We start from the raw sequence: 18,383 nt of genomic DNA on the forward strand, positions 1-18,383 counted from the left end.
AACAAAAAACCATCGAAGGAAGTGTAACCCAAGAGCGGTAGCAGTTGGGGAACAAACAAGAACTTCCTCACGAGCTTTCTCGCCCCTTCGATTCTCCGGAATCGTGACGCGACGGTTGAGAGAGATAGAGAAAGAGAGAGAGAGAGAGAAAGTAGAATTGCAGCAACGGATCGTCCATCGCGGATAAAACAATAGTCGTAAGCTCCTGTCAGACCGGCCAAAGGGACGGAAAGAGGCAGGAGGACGAAGCCAAAGGAAGGGGAGCACAGACTGGCCGACTGGTTGTGGGAGGAAACCGGCAAACTCATTCCCAGCCGTCGAGGACCTCGACATTTCCCGTCATGGTGTACCCCTGTCTATTCGTCCGAAACGTTTCGATCGCGATACTACAGAAAGAGAGGAAAGATTAATGCCTCGCGAGGCTATCGCTGCTCTCCGTTCCTCCTTATTCACGTCTCTGCCTACCTTCCCTCGTCGATCTTCGTCCATTCTGTTTCCTTTTCTCTCGGCTCGCTTCGACAAATGATACTCCGACGGACGATTGCGCGAGCCTGTCAGTTAAATTATTATTGCGTTTACTCGTTGCGCGCGACTACGCAATCAACGGAGACTTTGTAATACGATTGAGGCGAAGGTATCGTCGCCACACGTAATTATGTGCCGATCGTGATCGAACGATCTACACCTTGGCACCGGTGTGGTGGATACCTTCCTTTGATCGTTCAGCGAGGATTAAAACCCTTTTGCGCAACCGGCGGATTTCTACGCGACGCTGACAGCTCGTTCGGCCTCTGTCCGCTCGGACGCGACGTTGACGCGCGCGTGGGTGTTCCTCCGGCTTGATAAGGAGCTCGATCGTATTTGTGTACCCGATGCTGTTACGTTTTGCTCCTTCTACGTTTCATCTGGGTCGCGGTGAATGCCGGTTATTGTTGAGCGAGTTAGGAGTGGAGGTTGAAAACGAGACATAATGCATCAAATAATGCATCAAAATAACGTATAGCGTGAGACGAAACCTGGTCCAGAAATATCTACGTATACTTATTGTAATATTAATCGACGACGAGGATACTAAATAGATAAATTTCAGAGTTTTTAATACCTAAGACTAGACGTAGTAGATACAATCTTGTTTTCTACTTACGTATCTGATAAACAAGAGATTAAAGAAAGGAATATTTTGTGATTCGATCAACGGCAAAATATTCTAAGAATCAGAAGACCGACACCGTAGTTAGAGAAATATTCGAAGCACATGCGGCAGGTTTTCGGCGAATCTCATTAAAAAATGCATGAATGCAGGTTTGATCACTATTGTTCACCCAGGCATCGAGGATCGAATACGAGTACTTCGCAAGAATTTATGCGACTGACTTGCTCGCCAGCTGAAGAAAAGTTGACTTGTCTTTCTCGTTTGACAGGAATCAATGGACAAACGTCGATGACATGCTCAATCCAAGACCACTCTGTGGAATGTTCAACGTTCGAGATTCGTCAAACTTAATCATTCGGTCTTCTAAGTCCGAATATCTTCGTGACAACCTTGTCTACATATTCTTCCGAGAGCGGCTTCTTTCAAGAGCTACTTTCTCCTCTGCCCATCTCTCGTTTCCAAATTACGACATAAAATAGAGACGAAAAATAAATATGAAACCAAGATAAAACGTGGAACCTGCTCGAGAAGAAAAACGCCGTATCGAAAGAAAGCAGTATGCGCCGATATCTTTTCCAACCACTTAATTGTCGTTCGATAGAAAAACGAAAGAGCACGAGACAAAAGAGAAATGATAAAAAAATAAAATGCTAAAGTTAAATAAAAAGTTCCGGTAGCTTGGAACACACCGGACGAAGAGAGATGAAAAACGAAGAGGCGTAGTTCGCGTGGAGAAATGACAGGAGACGTTATTTAGAAGAGACCTAACTAGGTTGGACGTTGAAAGGACGATCTAGGGACGAGAGAACGATGATCCACGTAGAACATAGCCGGGAGGAGTTAACCTGAAACGGTACGAGGCAGTCGTACACGTTTCCGTGGAGACCTGGCACGGTCACGTGGCACGGGCCCGCATTAATTCGTTATTTGCTTGAAATATACGGATCCTCTGCCGCTCCGGGCGCAACAGTGTAAACGGCGGACATCGGCCGGCTGCTCTCGAGAGCGTTTAACCTTAATGACGCGTCTTTAACGACGTACAACGGTTCAAGTCGAGCTGCTCTATGCTCTTGGCACCGCTTGCACGGTTTCCCACGAGTCTATCTAGGGGATCTCGCTGGACCAAGGCACGATCGCTTAATTGTTACTCTGCTCTGTCTACATCATACACGGCCTTCTGGACCACCAGACAGAGGCGGCAGCAAACCTACTTCAAGTAGACCGAAGTTCGTTTTCCTTTTCTTGGCTTTAACTTTTTCTAAGTATCTCTCTCTACGTTGGTTCACCGAAACACGGCTGCGCTTCTAGGAGGATGTTGAACAGCGTAAATAGCGCTGAGAGGTCGCGAAATAAAATTAGGTACCTTGGCATTATTTTTTGACAAACGTGACAGGCGTATTTAAGCTAAGCTGCTAGCCTGCCTAGGGAGAAACGTTTATTGGGACTGAACCTAGCTGTTAAATCGAGTGTGTTTTTCATGGAAAGTCGCGCCAGAATTATTGATTCTAATAAGCATAAACAACCATTGGGTTAAAACGATAGAAATGCGAGGAACGTTTGACGAGTTTGCAAGAAGCTAAATGAAGGCTTGATAACAGAATAGCAATTTAACCATGATTCATGTCTCAATGAAATATGTTCAACGCGTTCCGTTTATTCAAGATGATATTCCTGAAATTAGATTGTCTCGCTGTAAGCTACATTGAGTCATAATCCGCCGGCATCAAGTGCAATTACGAATACGCAAGAAAAAGAGCACCGATTCAACGAGTATCCGCAACCGGATCAAGGTTTCCTCGCTCTCTTCGTGGAGAGAAGGGCGATCATCGTTTCTTTGATAAATTATCAAATCGCATCGAGGGTAATTAGATTTCAATTACACTAGCCAAGCTGCATTCGAACGCCGAAGGAATAATCGTTCTCTCAAACGGATCTAAGATCCATCGGTACGAAACAAAAGCGGCATTCATCATTTGTTACAGAAGGGATTCTTCGAATCCTCGTTCGAAAGAATTCTTTCAACTGAATTACCATGCAACCTATACCGCGTTGCAAACGAATGGTCCCTGCAACAGGATCAAGTTCTCCGGCTGAAGAAAGGAACATCCATCACCCGGCTGATAAATCCTCGAATTGGCAAAGCATCGTTCGCCACTCGTTTTGCAATGACGGGACGCGGTGTCACGGTGTGGCGCGGTGCGGCGCGGCGGATAACAGGCGGATCGTTTGGCACGGCGTATGCAAATGCCGCGGAAGCAGCAGCAGGCCGAACATCGTCCCAGGATTGGTCGGCGATCTTTTTTTTTCGCGGACGCGGTCGATGCAAAAGGAGCACGGTTGCCGCGGATTGGCCGGCTGTCTGGCGCGGTTCACCGCGACTTTTCCGATTAGAAATCAACACTGCACTGGATGCCCCTCTACTTAGGAGGAGCCTGCTGAAGTAGGTCATCCTATCTTGCCTTGGACTAGCGGTAAAATAGCCTCTCTCTCCGTTTGAGTGGGGGTGGCGTGGAGGGGTCTCCTCCTCGATGACTGCGACGAGACGCTCTGCTTTTACCTCTATCTCTCTGTTTCTTTCATGCCCCTCCTCGTTTCTTTCCATCTGGAAGCTTCTTCCTTGTGGTTTTCGGCAACCAGGAACGCACCAAAGGAACCAAAAAGGAGGGAAAGAACGTGGATTCGTGAGAAAAATCGTTCGTTCGAAGAAAGAACGGAGGAACGCGAAGAGAAAAGCAAGACGGAGGGAGATCGTTAGCGATCGACATGGAGGGGTCGTACACTCCACCACCTGCCAGATAAATCCCGGATCGGAAAGACCTCTCCACGTGCCACGATTCGCCGATTGGATCCCCGCCAATCCCGTTTTGCCCGATACCGGCGTGCCAAGTAATCAAGCGGTGGCGATATACGGCGGCTACATGGAAATCCTGCCTCACCGATACTCGTTAACGTTTCCACTTCTTGCACCGCTTTTCTATACGAGGATCACGCGGTTTTGCCACCGCGACAGACCACCGGGAGTCGTCGCGGTTTTAGGTGGTTTGACGCGGGATAACGACTCTCCAGTCTGCTCACGATACCAGTTTTTTTCGAGGGCGGATAACAACCGCTCGCGAGACTTGATTTTTAATTTAGTTCTGTCGGATGTGGTTACGGTCTGTCTGATTTGGAAGATGCTTTACTAGAAGAACTCTTCTGCACGGTAACGAGCCGTGGGTTTCAGTGACTTAAGAAACATGTAAAATGCTAATGAATTGGACAACTTTGTTCAAGGAAATGATATTCGAAATACGTGCTACCTGATAATATCAACGTTAATAGTAATGGTGATAGCAGCTTCTCACAAAGATTCTGTAGAAATTATTCTGCAATGTACCGTGACTTACGATCGTAGAAACTGAGATCTCCTTGACTTACGTTTACAGGCAGATTTAGTATTTCTATCCGTGAAAACTGTTGGCAAAATTTGTAAGAAAATTTGCAAAGCGATCGTTATACAAATAAATAACACATCTCGAACTGTAACGATATTCGAAACTAAAGCAACCGTGTGCATGAAAGAAACGCCCCAAGGATTGCCACCTAGTCGCACACCTTGATATCCAAAAACCTATTACGGCTGATCACGAGGTGAAATTAATAATCAGCAAACGCGCTGAAACTAAATCGCACACGGCGATCAGTCAGATTCGCGAGCTTTCACAGCCACCCAGCCAGGCAGATTCATCCCGGCTCTAGCTCTAAATAATAGCCCTTCCCTGGGAGAAATATATTTTATCGGGGTCAGCAAGCGCGCTGAAAGTCAGTCGGTTATCGTTAACGCTTAAAGAAGCTGGTGTCCCGTTAATCACGAGTTCCAATATTTCTCAATGTCTTAATGAGAAGAAGCATTATCGTGCGGCCTGACGCTGTGTGAAATCGCGTATATAGATCGCGTGCTCGCGTGCTATCATAGCTGAGCGCGGTATCTAAATATCCTCTCTGAAGGGAGGACACGGACTTCGTGATACTCATCGATGATCCCTTGACCTCTCGTGTAACGATAACGCCGCGCTAGAGCGCGCCTATATCCGCTGATTTACGGCCTGTACCACGTTTCGGCGATGCCAACCGAGGATTAATTGACGGGTCAGGAAATGCTGTGACAGACGCTCGTTTGCGAATCGATTTTCTGCAAGGGTGAAGATATTGCCTTAATCCCCGATGATTTGAGTTGTGTGAAAGGGTTTATGTGATTTAACCAAACATCATAACGTTTACCCTGCAAATTCTTGTATATTACGTATATTTTGTATATTTGTATATTATGCACGTTCCGCGGTCTACTAATTTACGTAAATTTGTATTCATTAATTGATTGAACTATTTTCACGTAATTAACATCGACTAAAAATGCACGAGCATTGAGAAAGCGTAGACGTTGAATGAAAAAATCCCGCCTCGCGATTCGTATTCTCCAATAACGACATAAAAGACTCCTCAGACTCTCAACCCTCGGCTCGCGTCACGGCAGTCAATTACACGGCATATCGCATCGAACGTCGACAGACCACCGAGCACTTCCATTTCCCAACGTCGATGTAAATTTTCCATCCTGCGCTCCTTACCGACTCGTTAATTAATGAACGCCAACCGAGCTAGCCAGCCAGCCAGCCACGTAATCTCTCTTCGTCCGCCAGTCTACCCCGCGCGAACGTTCCCCGAAAGAATGGAAAGAAACGAAAGAAAGAAAGAAAAAAGAAAAAAAAAAAAAAAGAAAAAGTTCCACGAGCGCTTAATAACTTTCATAGTGACAAGACACCCGCCCACCTAGGATACTCGACGTTGGCTAATCCAACGAGACGATTATAAAGCCGCTGCACCACGACCAGCGCACACGCTGCGCAGCGAGGACGTGCGCGCAATTGATGATTATAATTAAGAAGCAATTAAACGTGCTTATTTGCGCGTCGGCGAACCGTTATGCAGAAGAGCTCGCCGGAAAGTCCACCGCTAATTAAGGGTTAACGTTTCAATCAGACGGTTCCCGGGTGAGCGCGCGCATTGCGCAAATAATTGTACAATGCAGCCACAGAGTTACGTCGTCTCTTTTCGTAAAGCCACGTTCACGTCAACGTGATGCACTCCCTTATTCGTTCTCCCTGATCTCTCGATTCACCCGCGTCGCGTTTCAGAGAAATTCACCCGAAACTCTATCCGAAGAGGCGACACGATCCGAGGAGATATGGTTTCTACAATTGTCGAAAGACTCGGAGTAATTGGAAATTTTAGGGTTTGCTTTATTTGGATAATTAAATTGATTTAATGGATGCTAATCTTGGCAAAAAGATTTGATCAAGTATGGTGGTTAAATACGGCTGTTAAATTATATTACATACGACCTGCAACAGTTACAATAATACGACCAGACGCAATTACGTTAAACGAGAAAGTACAGTTGGTCTTACATCTGAAGTAGCATTCTGTATCCCTGAGATATAATTACTTTTAGCTACATTTCTGTCGCTAAAAACTAGGAAACGAATGCCATCTTAGCGTAGTTACAGTTTCATAAATTACATACTTTATCGTTTATATAATTTCCTACATTTATAAACTTAACTTCGCTTTACCGATAAAAAGTCCGAAGGCTAAAGCAAAAATTCTCCACTACTCGATTGTCTCTTAATTACCAGTATTATACCTTCCGAGCGAAATTCCCTCGTACTTATCGAACGATTTCACCCCTGTCGTTTTCCAAATAAACCGACGTACAGGTCTAAAAAAAAATCCACGATCGATTACACCTGTCGCCCCACCAGAAACGAAATACATCCAGAATCGGCGAACGACACGAGCGCGACAAGCTTGTAGACGCAGTACCGTCGATATCCGGCGAAAAAGACGAGAGGAAAAATATCGTAGGAAAAATGGGAAAAATCGTAGGTGTATGGAGTCTAGCGAATTACACGCATTCGTGGAGCCGGCAAACCGGTTTTAATTGCGATAACGATCAGAGGGTTGACGAGGACTATTGTAACCCCTCGGGTCCCGCGACTACGAACAGGGGACACGCGCGTTACGCGCCGAGTTACAGCACCGTTGTGTGACGTCCTGTACGGTTCCAGTTTCCAGGATCAGATACCAAATGCGGTGTAACCGATCCAGCGGCCGAGCCTCTTCGATTTAGTCCCGCGGCTCATTTGAATTTCGCCGTCTAGGCGTATCTCTACGCGTAATCTTTACCTGCCTCCGTTCTCCCTTCCCCTCTCCTCGTGCTTATTCCTCTTTTCACTCGTGTCCTCTCTACCAAACCCTTGTGTCCTCTTCACGACCGTCCACGACCACTATTTCCAGCTATAGACTTAACCTCACGGCCGACGATCCTCGCTGGATAAGGATTCACCTCGACTGCGACATAATCGTAGGGACAGAACGCTGACATTCCACGGAACTTCCTGATCGTGGCCGCAGTTGTTTCCTGATAAAAGTTGCAGCGCGCGTGCGCTCGTGCGCGCAAACTGCCCCGCGAGACCGCCGCGTCCCGTTAACCGATGCTCGCTTATCCTTACGACCTTCGCATGGATTTCGATGCCTGTGGCGCGAGGATACCACTGTTCGATAAACCAGTGGCCACCTTCTGGTATAATATCTGTTGATGTCGCCGCGATACCATCGCTCGCGAATTTACATATGTATGGCGAAGTCTGTTCTGGAAACATCGAGAAGCTCGAACGCAGAAGGCGCAACGGAGTAGGGAGGATCGTTGGGTGTCAGAGTTGTACGAGCTTGGAATTTTATCGCATTACCAGCGAGTTCTCGGCTTAACTTGCCTTCGAATTTCTAAATTTCTTTAAATACGACCGTCGATTAATAGACGACGAAACGAAAATTTTGTGAAACACGACTGTCTTTACACGAACAAAAATACGTATCGATGAGAATATCGTATTTAGCTTTGCTATGTTTTCGCGTTTGCAGAAAATGATTTACGAAGATGTGCTCGTACTCAAGGCTAATGCTAGAAAGACCAATCCTTTTGACCCATCCACCAACCGTCAAAAGTAATTATTTTCATTAATAAGCATGAGAATAATTTATTAACGATCATAAATCTAGAAAACACGCCAATATTTAAGGGAAACAGCCAAGCCAGTGTCTTCCGATATTCGATTACCATCGACTGGAGTGCCTTCTCAAAGTAACAAGATCTACGTAATAAAATAATATCCACTTAACCTCGGCCGACCTTCGCGGAAATAATCGCGTCCATTGAAATCGACGAGTTCGACGAATAAAAACACCTGTATTGAGAACCCGTCACGAGAATCAAACGCGATATGCTGGAACTCGAGGTATTTCGTGGATCTTGCGAGCGGTTCTCGAATTAAATGCATTAATGAGCCAGTGAGCTGGTGAAATTGCGTTGCGTTTGCGTTGCTGCTCGGTTTGATGCGTCACGGATTTGCCATCTTTAACGAGCATGCTTGATACAAACGCTGCTAGGGAATCGTTCGTGGAAGGAAAAACATCGATAAATCACCGGCAGCCAAGGGAGTAGTGGCCAGAACACTGTAACAGAAAACTGTTGTTGCCCAACCATTGTTCCTCGCCATTTAATTTCACGTCCGGTCTGAGTATTTACGTCTTCGGTGGTAATTGCTTTTTTATCTTCCCCGCGATGCTAGTAAATGGCCAGGTCTAGGAACTTTTTGTGTTAATAACGAACTAATGGAAGAACTTAGCAGTGTAATAGGAATATTTGATGTACGTTATTGGAATGAAGTTTATATTCTGCAATAAATTTCTTGTAAATTTATTACATTAATATTGTTTGATTAATACCGTTTTAGAGTTTCACACGTAAAAAGTATCTTCCTGATACAGCATGGTCAGTCTCTCTTGTTTCGTTAGCGTGGAATTAAATATCATAATAAAACAACGTTACGATGATATACCTATACCTGAAAATCCAATTTCAAGCGATTCAAGCTTCTCGAAGCTTAATTTCAATGAAGGAGAAGAAACGATCGCACTTCGAAGAGGCAAGAAGAAATCACAGCGAAATGAGTAATTTCTTATCTGATCGTGCAACTGGGTGAAAAACATGTATTTCCATCTCTGATCTGTTTTCCAGACAACCAACGACCCCGACGCTTGTAATACGTTCTTTTCTACGCAACGACTCTTTTCTTCCTCGTCTCGGAGATCAAAGAATTCTTCGTCGAGATCCAGACACGATAAGAGACAGTGGAAAGTCCGATAGATCGCGATCGATTCGATCGTACGAACAATTAGACCGAGACTATAAAGATGAAAAAGAAGGGCGGCCTCCCGCACGGTTCGCTCGTAATACCATGAATTCGAAGGCACGAAGAGGCGTATTATTATTCCGTTATTAATCAAGTTTTCTTACCGCGAGACGCCGGTAGCGAAATGTTCTTCTTGCGTGGCCCCAGTGCAAACACCGCGGCGAGTTATCGACGCAAGAATATGATGCATGGGGCGCCATGCGGCGTCAACCGTTTCTTGCTAACATCGTGGCTAATGTCTGGAAACCTATTACACGCGGTGTGTGCACCGTGAACACGGATTCCGTGTGGTCAGTGGCAACGCCAGTGATTCTGTTTCTCAGAGATTTTTGCGCTGTGTATATTTCGCGTGAGTATATCAGTCGTGGGAACACTGCTCCGATCGACAAAATGACGGAATGGTTGCTACGTCGATTAAGTTTTTCGTGAGCGCAACGTCAATTTCTACGAAAAGGGTAACTACGTACGTTTCCACGGTACGTGTGCGAGTGACTTTAATTAGCAGAGATACTAATTTCACTGCTTACCAATGGCTTAATATAGAATGTTTCGGAATGATACTTGGGCACGTTGTAATAAAAATCAAATTAAAAGATTTGTCGGGAACGCGCCTACTTGGCCGATAGAAGAAACACGGAAACGCACTATGTTAATACGTGTAACTTAAGAGCTTTCTTCTTTCGTTCTGATCTTTATTTAAAGCTGCCTCTCACGACAAACTGAGTCTTTCTTGCACCATTCAGGATACTTACGCGCAATTATCTATAACATTAAGAGCAAGATTACGGGAATTTACTTAAAACGTTAAATCATGTCGCATCCGCTTTTTCCGAGTCGAACTCGAGGATTTAAAAAACACCACCCAACGCGAATTACTAAAAGAAGCGAAAAGAAATAATCACCAACGATATCTGGAAATCCGTTCCTTCAAACGTGAACTTCTGGTCGTTCGTGTTCCTCGATATATTTAGAAGCCGTTTAACAAACGTTTCGCGTTAACATTCACTGGGTGAAGGAGAAGAAAACTGGCTGATAAGATAGAAGAAAGTAACGTGGCATCGTGTAATTAATTGCCCCCATGGAACAGGCCAGGAAACACGGTTTCAGAGTGACGAGATTTACTACTTAAGGATACCGATACAGACACGAGGAGGGAAAAAACATTTGATATGACGCGGAAGACGCGACAAGGAACACACGAAGGGGGTAGATACAGAATAAAGAGGGACAGTACGCGCCAGCGACACTATATCAATGTAATTGACGTAAAGCCGTGGCATTCTAGACGACCTCTCACCGTGGTGTAGCATATCTACCGTTATCGTCTTCCGTGGTTCCTGCATTCGAGTTGCTTTTCCTGAAATCGCGTACCTGATCGTCTCGATCATCTCAGGCGAAGGACGACGTCGAATACTCGGGCGACGATGGATATCGATCTTTCGTCGCTTGTTTCTCGACACCTCGATCGCAGCTCGGATCTCATTACGGAGAGGATTCGATAAAAATCGGCAACTCTGAAATCTTGATCTTTGGTTCATCCTCGCGTCGCGTTATCGACGAACGAGGGTACGGTGGTCTAATGCGAAAGGCTTTGAAAGGCGAAAGGTTTCGTAATAGCTTGAAATGTTTATAGGATTTGAGAAATACATTATCGAAATTTAATTCATAGACGATATTTTTCATTCTTACGATTCGTATTTTCATTTTAATTTCGCAGAACTTACCGGATGAGATACGAGGAAAGACATAAAGCAATACTTTCACGCTTATGTAGAACAAGAATTGTTTAAAAAATCCAAAATATAAAACAAAGATCGATTATAAAGAGGCTCGCGCTCTATATACGTTACGCTCGTTAGTAGCGTAAACTGTTGCAGGATCTGAAAACAGTTGCAATCAAAGTTTACGATCCTAATGTCGAACATACAGAGCGTTAGTTGACAGCGGTTGTCGTTAGAGTTTCATTGCCGCCATTGCAAAATGCACCGACTTACATGCATAATTGGCCCCCCGTGGAGCAACGAAACGAAATTTTATACCCGGTACTCGTTCACCTATTCCCGTCTATGGGCAGCGCGCGTTTTCCACGTCAGGTTCGCGCCAGGCCTCGTTCAAACGCGATCCAGCTCGTCGATAATCTATCGGACGCGTTTCAAGCACGTGTTTCCTCTAACGATCACCGATTCTCGAATGCAAACGAGCGTTCCGCTAACGCACCAAGAAATCAAGCGAATCGTCGATGGCTGCGTGAGTGTAACTTCAAATTGATACAATATTCGTAACTGTAAACTGCGCTTTGCGGATTGCGAACGTGGAGGATCTTTTTGCTCAGCCAACGTTCCTTGTATTTTCTACAGAACGTAAATCTAACTCTGGCCGAAACCAGTTTAACTTTCGCTACGAATTTTCCGAGCAACGCAATATCTATACGAGCGCGAATCTAGAAGCTTGCACGTCAGTGGGTCGAATAACTTTTATCCCACGAAATATCAAAGACACGTGCGCTATAATCCGTTGAAATCGAAGGAACCGAAAAAACCGGAAGCTGAGTCCTAGCGTCGGCGGTGTTGCGAAAGCGACGCGACGCAACGCACCGGGAGGCGCACCGAGAACGTTACTTTGTCGGCGCGATAACCATTGGCCATTGAATTTATTCCAGGAAGGATAACTCGAACTTAGAACGGAAGGAGCCGAGCGATAAGATCTAGCCGGCATCGGGCCAAAGTAGCGCTGTCCGCGGCACCACGATAACAGATACGAGTCGCAGATAGGCAACGCCGGGTGACAAATAGCGCGTGCTGCTTCGTGCAACCCGAGTTGCTGCCGCGCTTTTTTCCTCCTATCTAGATAGCGATTCTCCACTGTCCTGTCTCGATGATAAACGTCGCAGAACTCCGACCGCGACTCCCTCCTCGTGGATCCACCGCGGGTTCGCGTTGGGTGGTTTCACGCCGGTTACGCGAAACGATAATTAAAAGCGGCAACGCGACTCTCCCTCGTTATCGATTCTGGCAATAACAGAAGAATATTGAAAAGATACAACCTCATAACTGATATTTAAAGCGTAGACGAGAGGAGCTAAGCGTCGTGAGTCTAGCGCGTTAGTCTGTAACAAGAGCACGGTATAATTGTTTAAATATCGTAGAAATATAATTCGAAGTTATCTAAAGTTGTTGGAAACGATTATCGATCCCGTTTCTACTGCGTCTGACTACTAGATTCTGACACTGGCTGTCCACTACTACTTTCTCTGTGCGGCGAGCAAGGGCCGCGGTAAGTAGTATAGGACCATACGAATCAGACACCCACTGGCAACTCTTATTTTTCTAAAATTGTATCCCCAAGCGTTTAACGATATTTTTCCCGTGTCGTTTATCTCGTTTTTTATATTTACAGATATATTTTAAGCAGATACGACCGAAAAGCCAAAAATCGAACGATCTAACGATGTTCCAAATCTTCGATCGACACTCGTATAAAAGAGAACACGGAAAAAATAAATATTAATATAAAGATCAAGGCAATAAAGCGACGAAGAGAAAGACAATAAAAACACGGTGGTGCAATGGTTATCGTCGGCCGCTAAAGAGAAGCGTAAAATTCGTCAGAACGGTGAACGCAGAGAGAAACGTCGGATCAGGACGCGTGTCTAAAAAGCCGGGAGCGACTGCTCGTCAGCGTGGACGCGCGAGCGACAGGTGACACTTGTTACACGACGTTAATACAAAGCGGCCGCTCCCCCCCTTTGAATTTCAGAGCAGCCGCCGCGAGTGTCTCCGTTCCTCCTCGAACCTTCTCTCGCTCGTATACGTTCATGTAAATCCCGCACCGGGCGAGCTGGATCGAATGCATGCGTACAACCGCTCCAAGTCGTGCGTCTGCTTACAAATACTCGTCGTAGGCCCAGGCGGGCAAATCGAAGCGTACGCATATCTGGAAACATCGAGCACGACGCAGCGGCATAACGATTCGCCTTCGTCGAACAAACGACACGTATAAGATATCCGACGATTTCCATGGTATCGTCGGGGTTCGAGCGGAAAACCCGAAGGAGGAGCAAGAGCGGAGAGCAACGCAGGCACGAGGCAAATAAGAGAGTCGCATAGTTAGTAGCACGAGTTAACATTTGACGCAGGAGGAATACTAAGGTTCTACATGCGAATGCTATGGTTTGCTAGTGCTCCTCTCCGTTTTCTTCTCTGTTCGTCTTTCGATTTACGTCGGATCATTCCTCCGGTTCATAGGCCTCCCTTCTTTGCGACCCCTCGCATTTTCTCCTTTCTCTTTCTCGCTCCGTCTCCGTCGTACGTTTTAGCATTTCGCTTGGAATGGCGAGCCAGCGAATCGGCCAACGCAGAGCTCTCTGTTCGGTCGTTCGGTCTCGTTCGTCGAGACTCTGCTTGATTTACTTCGTTATGCGAGCGATGTCACAGAACGCGTGTCCCTGCGAGGGCCGCGTTCGCCAACTACGGGACCCCGCGAGATTGCGGATAACGAATAGGTAACGATCGGATTGTGTTTCCAGAGATGAGGGCCAATTATGGGTATAACGTCTGCCGCACGAGCTTCGCTGATCTTTGCCCGTTAGCGGTACACCCACGCGTGCAGAGTGAAAACGGCATCGAGAAATGCCGGCACCGATGCGGGGTGCATGTATCTGCGCGAATGATCGATCGATCGCGTGTCCCGACTCTTCTCCGTGGATCACGGAAATTAGCGCTAATCGTTCCATGCGGCGCGTTGCGCTGACTAAGACGATCTGTCGCGTCAGTAGGGGATTGTGTTCGCTCTTGTTTTCAGAATCGACGAATCCTAAGTAGACGTACCTGAAGACGTTAAACACAGGGGTGAAGAAACACGAACGAGACTGACTATGGATAAGAAAGTATCAAAATTTATATCCTTCGAACCTTATATCCTTCGTCTGTCTTTACGTTAAAATCCATGAATTCTTCCTATGTATCCATAATACCAGGCAAATATATAGCCGGAACAAATGTATCCTCCAACTACCTTCGTCGAAGCAACTAAATCCCATAGAGCACAAATCTCCCTACTTCTCTCACCCTCTATTCGACTCCATTTTTCTGGCAAATTTCCATTCCGTTCAGGACGAAACCCATCCCACCACTCGAGCTAAAAGCTCGACTGTAACGAACAGTAACAAAACCGAGGGCCGAAAAGGCACTCGTCCTCGAAGAAACGCGTATTGTGCCGGCAAATGGAATGGGCCTGGGTGCAGCTGGTGCGCATGGTTTCCCCTCTGTCTCGCTCTCAAGCTCTCTATCGGTCTATCTATCCGTCTCGATTCGTCGTTCCCCTCTATTCGGTATCGCGGTTGCTCTCTCCTGGCGCGCGGATCGTTGCGCAAGCCGGCGAAGATGCGCGGAGCGAACTGAGGAGCGGCTCTCTCGGCACGGCCTCAACCGTGCATCCGTGCCAACAGCGTGCTCGCGTGCCGTAAATTTCGAGCTCGTGCGCGATGCTACGGCGTACGTGTGCCCCGAGTGTGGCACGAAGTGTGCCAGATCGCATATACGAGAGAGGAATCGGCCCGCTCTATCGAGCCGATCCTCTTCTCTTCGCCCGCGCGTACCAGCAAGCTCGCGCTCTCGCGCGTATACATCGTCAAGAGAGTATACGATGCCTACGACTCTCTCTGCTCCACTCTTTGGAGAGAGTAACAAAGCTTGGCCACGCTTGTCCCGCGTTCGACATTTAATCCTTCCTAAAGGCGAGACGCGTCTAAGGGCGCGCGAGCGTCTCCTTGCGTCGATATGTGTGGGTGAACGGTTTCTGCTGCTAACGGGAGCTTCGACATCGAGATTGTCACGCCACGGGGAGAGATCTCGTCACGATCGACCCGAAGACAGCCTTCCTAGATTCCTCTTTCCAATTTTCGAGAGCCTGCCTTTGAGAGTTTGCCTGGCTTTCGCTATGTTCTTTACCGCACACATGGTTTTTCGGTATGTTCGTGAGTCGATTTGATTATCCGAACATTACGAGGGACATGTACCTCTTGGATCGTTGTTTCCCACTTTAAACATTTTTGTCTATTTCTTGATAAAAATGTTATAGCTGATACTGGATATACAATAGTTGATTTACCTTTCATAGAGAATAATTCAACGATTTGTTAAAGATGGATTATATATAAACACGAGTTGCTTATTTCTCGATTAAATCAATTAAATAGCTACATGAAAATATAGCATGCTTCTGATCGATGTTCCTCAGTTGCGATTATTATTAATCAGGAAATTCTGGAAATTATTCACGAGCTATCGCTCGAACTAGACGAATTTGTGAAGTTTAAATCCGAGCTCATACCTCGAACCTCAATTATTCATACCTCTAAATATTGTAATATCCATCTATGGCAGCGGTTACTAAAAATTCCGATGAAAAAGCAATATCTCTTGCAGTGTAATTGGCAATATAATTAGCGAATTGTCAAGTACGTTATACAATTTTACGTCAACAGTTTTTAAAATATTAGCAAGTTTGCACCGAAGAGCACGACCAAGTCGCTTTTAATTTATTCAATTCACTCATAGAAATTGTCACTGTTAGACGATAGAATGTCTGAAAATATATAATTTATAATTTATCTGAAAAATATATGGGGAAGGCTCGATATACTTTCTTCAAAAATACGCCAGAAAGACACCTATTATTATTTCAGCGGCGAGAGTTATATCTTCTGCGACGAGACTTGGACAATTTTTTTCGGTCAATCCCGAGACCCATCCTCAGGCGACGCCAGCAATAAAGTTCCAAAAATATCCGCCCAGAAAGGAAATGATCGCGCCCCAACAGGTATTTCTGCGCAACCTGTACATTCCAGTTCGTCTGGTGTACCGGATGTTCGCAGAAATCGATTCGTCGAACGACCGTGTCGGCGAAGGGTCGTCGAGGTGGATTGGAAGCGGGGCTTGTCGGCCGTTTCACAATGGAGCGAATCGAACGCGTGCCGTCCGAAGACAGAACCCGCGGAACATCTGCATACTGAGATTTCAATGCGCGCTACACACGAGAAAATAATCGACTGCCTACGAGCACCGCCGCTATTTGCCTCCATAAACGCTTCGATCGGGCCACAGAAACGGTACACGCGGTAACCAATCACATTTGTCACGGCAAACTACGTCTGGGATATACCTTAAGCACCTTTTTTTTTTCTTTCAGTAATTACCACTTGTTTTTCATTTTTATCTAGCTGAAGTTCTAAAATATTTTATTGCTTTTTTCAATTAGCGAATACTTTCGTCGACTGTCTACTGTTCTAATACCGTAAATGCTTTACGCGATAAATCATGAAAAGCACGCCTCTGCAATTTGTACTAACAGCTCGTTATTAATTTTCCATTCCCACTTCCTTCCTGATTCTAAACGTGATGAATGGATACGTGTCTTTCTTCGCCGATTCTTTGTGCCGCTGTAAATAAGAATTATTTCCCTAGTCAAACTTCTATCAACCTTTGACACGAATAAATCACGGAATGTGGAAATCTCATTTATATAACCAACCACTAATGATCCCCTCTATTTAAATCTACTTGCAACAATTTGAAGAATCACAAGGCAAATTACTTAGCATGACTCAAATAATAAGTCATCGGTAGCTCTAACGTTGAAAACCTTCGTCATACTTCCTTCGTCGTCGTCGTCGTCGTCGTCTCTCGATATTTCCCACCCCCACCTTATCAAAATTCCTCCTTTGCTTCTCCCAGACTTTTTTCACTCGTCGAAACTTTTCTCAACAGACAACAACGTATCATCTTGCGGATTTTCTTCGTGACAGAGTGGGAACCTCCTACGAAAGGCAGCCGGAGGGCACGTCGACACGGGCATCCGAGGTATCGACGCGCGTCCTATCTTCTCGTCGGAGGCGGCAAGCAACGCGGAGGAGGTGCTCGGAGTTCCTGGTTCACCTGTATGCCTCATCCAAAGCTCACCTGAGACTCACCTGGCCGTGTTGCCACTCCCGCGGCTGCGGCACCACCTCCGCGACATGCCGCCTTTTCACTCGCGGCGGCGTTATTATCAAAGGTCAGCCGGGAGGTCGTTCGGGCCGAATTACCATAGTATAGGTCATGGAAGATGCACGTCCGCCAGGACCTACGGACGACGAACGGGAACACGCGAGCCAGACACGTTGACGTGGGTGTGCGCGTGATGGAGAGGTGCGTGATTTGTCGCTATTGCTTCATTGATAGCCTTTGCAACCGGCTACAGATTTTTCGGTATTCTCCTCCCTTTACTCTGTTGAGTAGGTGCGAGTACACGCCAAAGGGGAAGAAATAAGAGAAATGGTTAACGATTTTTCAGTAGAAAGGGTAAATTTTAGTGAATTTTCGAGATTACTGAAGTTGTCGAACGTTTACTACGATTGTTATCAATAATTAACAGAAATTCACTTTTAACACAAGGAATTATAACAGAAAGCAGATGTACCTGTATGATGCAAATTTCGAAGGATTAAGAAATCTAATTTTTTTTAGAAAAAACGTAATACGGAGAGAAGAAAGCAAGTTGATAAATCAAACAATATGTTAACATACTTCAGGGATGAATATGTTTGTTCTACATATGATTACGTCATTGTATTTAATTTATACTAAGTGGTGTGAATACCACTATTACTTTCAACAATCCGTTTCAAGCCTTAAGCATCACTCACGCGAAGACAATACCTAGCTGTCGTCATTAATACGACGCAATGCTTCCCCTCTTTGGTTTAATAGCTTCACGGTTCGAGCTACCGCAATGCGGGCAGAAGGCGCAAGTTTCCCTGCTCACCAAAGGCACAGCCACCCTTGAGTCGCTTTGCCTCGTCGAATATAACCGCACCGCATTGCAGTTACGTAGGGAAATCCATCTTTAAACTCAACCGATCATTTCGCAAATAATTCACCGAATTAATTAAACATCCGATT

At 45.8% G+C, this 18,383-nt stretch overlaps 1 protein-coding gene across 3 annotated transcripts in view; it reads right to left on the bottom strand.

Annotated features, from left to right (window-relative positions):
* Positions 1–18,383, bottom strand: part of LOC117210094 (Krueppel-like factor 6) — a 284,673-nt gene that overhangs the window by 110,817 nt on the left and 155,473 nt on the right. The window lies entirely within an intron of this gene.

Source organism: Bombus bifarius, unplaced genomic scaffold, assembly GCF_011952205.1.
Source record: "Bombus bifarius isolate JDL3187 unplaced genomic scaffold, Bbif_JDL3187 scf7180000008199, whole genome shotgun sequence".
NCBI lineage: Eukaryota > Metazoa > Arthropoda > Insecta > Hymenoptera > Apidae > Bombus > Bombus bifarius.